Source organism: Plecotus auritus (assembly GCF_963455305.1).
Source record: "Plecotus auritus genome assembly, chromosome: 1".
Lineage (NCBI taxonomy): Eukaryota > Metazoa > Chordata > Mammalia > Chiroptera > Vespertilionidae > Plecotus > Plecotus auritus.
This window is the reverse complement of record NC_137770.1, coordinates 169,960,308-169,965,537: the sequence shown is the minus strand read 5'-3', so window position 1 is coordinate 169,965,537 and position 5,230 is coordinate 169,960,308. Positions and strand designations below refer to the sequence as shown.

Sequence of the window (5,230 nt, the reverse complement as noted above, 5' to 3'; positions counted from 1 at the left end):
TTGACTACTCATTACCTCCTCCTCCCCCAAAACATAAATTTTTCATCCCCCAAACTTAAATTCTTCCCCCCACTTTACCATGTAGAGAATGCCCACTTCCTTATGAAACTGAGGTCCCATGTAGAGACACAGGAGTTTGCTTTTAGCTTGTACTGCCTTCTTTAAATCTCAATAAGTTTGTGTCTTCTTATGGAGAGATTATCAGACTCCAATGCATAAAAGAGACATTCCCTATTGGGCTTTCCCCCCACTTAAGTTCTTTCCTCAGAGCTCAGAGACAGACTTTAACATTCTCTCACTATCTGTACTGTGCAATTCTTTTCTTGGCCTTTCCCTCTATTTCAGCCTGAAATATAGGTTCTTTATTTTTCTCTGTTTATTTCCCCACCCCCAAATCAATACATGGCTTTTATTGAATCTTTAAAATATCACAAATAAGAGTGACAAATCATTAGGCATCTTGCTGTTTCTATAACTGGACAACTTAGATCTTATTCATCAGCCTGCTAAACTTGTCCTTTTTCAGAAACATAGATACCATCCAAGATTTTCCTGATATACTTTTTGTAACTGTTGTGGCTTGCTGAATCAAAGCAGCTGAATTTGATAAAAGTTCAATGTCATTTCTTTCAAGAAGCAATTCATCTTTCTGGGCTTGAGATACTAAACAAGCAATGCCTGACCTCATTCAAACTCTGCAGATGCATTTTTCGCTCAAGAAATTTCTGATTTCAACAAGAGAACCCTTCTCCTGAATAACAATGCTGATGGGGAAGTGAGTATACACAGACCTCATCTTGTAACAGAAGCCCAGTGTGACACCCTTGATCATGTTCTGCGTATGACTGCCGATAGTGCGAACCATGGTCAGTTCCTTTCTATTTCTCCACCATTTGTCAACCCAGAGCCTCTTCTTTTTCTTTCCAAGGATATTGAGTTCTAAATTGATGTGGTTGGAGTTCCCCTGCAGGGTGCCACGGGGCCCTTCACAGTAACTGTGCGTCCCTTCAGAGTGATGTCCATGTTTTCTGGGATGTTGATAGTCTGATTGCTGAAAATGGTCTTCATTCTAGTAGTAGATGCAGCAAAGAGTCTGTTGATTATTTTTAAATTCCTACTCACCATCTCTTCCAGTTTCTGAAGACTTCCCTCCATTATTTCATTCTTTTCACTGGTCCTTCACATCTGGCTTTAGCTTTGTAGAGATTACATCTAATTCTCTTTCTGTAGAGAGCAATGACCATAATTTACTCATTCATTCATTGAGCCAATATTATTGAGACTCTACTATCTTGAAGGTGCTGAATTGGGTTTTTAGAAACAGAAATTAAAGACATAGATCCTGCTCTTTACAAGCTCAAAGTCTAGCAGGGAAAAAGATGAGTAAACAAATCCCATTTGAGTAACAAGTCTATAAAGGGGCAACATAGGGTGAATTGAAGAGGGGCAATTAGTGGAAACTGAGGTGCAATAAAAAGGTAGAAAGGAAAGCATTGCACAACTGTTAACATCAGAGTTGAGTTTTGAAGCATAATTAGAAATAAGTCAGGAGAAGTGGGGTATGATTATGTTAGAGGGAGTACAGATTATAGGGGAGGACCCAATATTTGTGTTAGCATTGAGTCAAATCCTTCATAGCTGAATCACTTGACTATTCAGTGCACCCAGATGATTCCTTAAAGCATTGCTACAGGATATCTTTTTTTTGTTGCATTTCTCATCTCAACTATAGCCTTTCTTGGCTAATGAATGAAAAGAACTTCAGGTTAGGTGATCCTATGTATTTTTTATAGAGTCCTGTTACTTATTTATCTTTCCCCTCCTCCACACCAAATCTAAACTAGTTTAATTTTTTAACCTATTTCTTCATTCACAAAGACAACAAAAATGTTGTTTTCATTGGTCTGTTGACTAGAATAACCACACAGTTCTGGCATCATCTCTTCTAATGTTTTCTAAACTTTGCATAAAAGTCTTCACTTTAGCAGTTTTTATTAATGCAAATAAATATGCCCCATGGGTTCATTCAAATGAATTGATAATCAGCCTCCCACATCTTTTGGTCTTTGGTTTCATAATGAAGCTGCCTTCAAAGGGGTCCTATCTTCACAGAATCCAAATGTTATTAATGTTGTTCTGCCCTCTTCCTTCTTCCTCCTTAACCTCCTCCTCCTTCCTCTTTTCCCTAACCTTTCTTCTCTTATCATAGCCCAAGCCACAACAGAGGCATGGAGCTCAGTAAATAACAAGGTGAGCCAGAGCACATGGTGGGAGCTGAAACTTGGAAAAGAGACATGGCTGCAGGGTTGAGAGAGGCCCTTGATATAGGCCCAGCTGAAGGCAACCTGAGGAACTCCAGTGGTAAAGGTAGAGTCTGGTATTTAGAAGGCACAGTGATGGATGATGGTAAGCCATCCAGGCAGGTGAGAAATCTGGCTGGAATTTTTATTGTCTTTATTATACACTAGAGGTCCGGTGCATGAAATTCGTGCATGGAGGTGGGGGGTTCCTCAGCCTGGCCTGCACCCTCTCCAATCTGTGACCCCCTCAGGGGATCCCTGTGGGATCGGGCCTAAACTGGCAGTCGGACATCCCTCTCACAATCTGGGATGACTAGCTCCTAACCCAGGGGTGGGCAAACTTTTTGACTCGAGGGCCACAATGGGTTCTTAAACTGGACCGGAGGGCCGGAACAAAAGCATGGATGGAGTGTTTGTGTGAACTAATATAAATTCAAAGTAAAGGAGCGGAGGGGAGAGCAAGAGAACCCTCTGCTCTTTCGGCTCTGCGGGCCGGATAGAACAGCCGAACGGGCTGGATCCGGCCCGTGGGCCATAGTTTGCCCACGGCTGTCCTAACCAATCACCTGTCTGCCTGCCTGATCATCCCTAACTCCTCTGCCTGCTTGCCTGATCACCCCTAACCCCTCTGCCTGCCAGCCTGATCGCTCCTACCTTGCCCCCCTGCCAGCCTGATTGCCTCTACCTTGCCCCCCTGCTGGCCTGATCACCCCTACCTTGCCCCTCTGCTGGCCTGATCGCCACTACTTTGCCCCCTGCCTGCCTGCTCGCCCCTAACCTCTCTGCCTGCCTGCCTGATTGCCCCTAACTGCCTCTGCCTACCTGCCTGATGGCCCCTAACTGCCCTACCCTGCCGGCCTGATCACCCCTAACTGCCTCCGCCTGCCTGATCGCTCCAACCTGCTCTCCCCTGCCGGCCTGATCTCGCCCCCAACTGCTCTCCTCTGCTGGCCTGATCACCCCTAACTGCCTCTGCCATGGCCCCCATCACCATGGCTTTGTCCAGAGGAAGTCGGACATCTGGAAGATGGCCGGTCTACCTGGTCTAATTAGCATATTACCCTTTTATTAGTATAGATAGATTATATAGAATAGGATTGCTTAAATGGTGGGGGGTGGTGAGCCTTTTTCAGTAGGAGGAGATGCTCTTGGCAGACAAAAACACATAATCCCTATATCTGGACTAAAAGCCAGCCATATGCACTATACTGCCAAACCAGTCATTAAAAAAAATTGAATCACTTTCTTACACCTTACACCAAACAGCTGTTGCCCTTAAAACACCCCCTCAGCCCTCACCTTAAGTTCTGCCTTCACAGTTCACCCAGAGTAGGTTCTGATTGGTCTTATGCCAGTCAGCGTCAAAAGCTCCACCTCCTAGGCAGCCACTGGCTTCTCGCATTTCACCCAGATTTGGTTCTGATGGATTTGTTTCTATGCTGGTCAGCATCTCTGGGTCTATCTCTGGGCCTGACCATAGAGATGGGGCTGATCAGCAGCCACCCCAGGCTGCTGGCGAGCAGGCTGAACTGCTGACCTCTGGGAGAGAGAGAGAGAGAGAGTGAGAGAGAGAGAGAGAGAGAGGCTTGGCTGCTGGTGAGTCCTGGAGAGAGAAGCAGGGTCTGATCACCCTGCTTTTCTCTCCTGGCCTCACCAGCAGCCACTGCCGCTGCTGATCATCCCCGCCTCTCTCTCTCTCTGAGAGGTCAGCAGTTCAGCCTGCTCACCTGCTGCACACACAGCCTGGCGTTCGGTTGAGCCTTCAGTCATTTTGAATGTTACAACACTAGCTCTTTATATATATATATAGATTATTGAGGAAGAATTTTGAAACATATAATACTAAGTCAGAAATCATGAATTTGGTATGTTTCCATTTATTCAGTCTTCTTTTATTTTCAGTGCAGTTTTAATATTTTTTTCCATAAAAATGTATTGTACAGTCATTGTAAGATTGACTCCCCATATACATTATAGTTCTTGTACTATTGAGAATGATACTTTATTTTCTAGTTGATTATTACTGGGATAGAAAAAGACTAATGATTTTTGTAAGTTGATCTTGCATTAAGGCAAACTTGCTGAACTCTCATAGTTTTAATAGTTTATTGATGCTGTTGGATTTTCTATGTAGGTGAACATATTGCCAGCAATTAATGACAATTCAATATCCTTTATTCCAATGTTTGTGTATCAGTTATCAATTGGTACAAACAAATTATCTCAAAACTTAGCAGTTTAAAACAATAGGTAATTATTACCACACAATCTCTGAGATCTGAAATTCAGGAATTTAACCTGAATTTAATGCTGTGTCAGAAATTACACAGCATTACTTCACCTTATTCTATTGTTAGAAGCTATTCACTAAGTCTAGCTCAAACTCAAGGGGAGAAAAATTAGGCTCCACTTTTTGAAGAGACAGTCAGAGAATTGGTGAACATATTTTATTTTATTTTATTAGCAATTTTTAGAAAGAGAGAGGGAGGGAAGAAGGGAAAGAGGGAGGGAGGGAGAGAGAGAGAGAGAGAGAGAGAGAGAGAGAGAGAAACACATCAATTTGTTGTTCCACTCATTGATACATTCATTGGTTGATTCTTGTGTGTCCTGATGGGAAATTAAGCCCGCAACCTTGGCATATCGGGATGGCACTCTAAGCAACTGAGTTACCTGGTCAGAGCTTTATGAACATATTTTAAACTACTACATCTTATAATATTTTTTCTTCTTGTCTTAAATTTTTTATTGGTGAAGAAATTCAGTAATAAGTTAAATAGTGGCAGGGATTGTAAAATTAGAAGTTTTGTGTTTTCTCCATCATCTATCATGTTGACTTTAGATTTTTGGTATAAAATCTATATCAGATTAAAGCAGTTCCCTTCTGTTCCTAGCCACTAAGACTATTATTTTTATCACTAGAGGCCCAGTGC

The 5,230-nt window shown here is 42.5% G+C and overlaps 1 pseudogene across 1 annotated transcript; it reads right to left on the bottom strand.

Moving 5' to 3' along the window:
* Positions 1-484: 484 nt before the first annotated feature.
* Positions 485-1,068, bottom strand: LOC308241665 (large ribosomal subunit protein uL6-like; annotated as a pseudogene). Its single transcript has one exon. The product of its transcript is annotated as a large ribosomal subunit protein uL6-like (transcript).
* Positions 1,069-5,230: the final 4,162 nt, after the last annotated feature.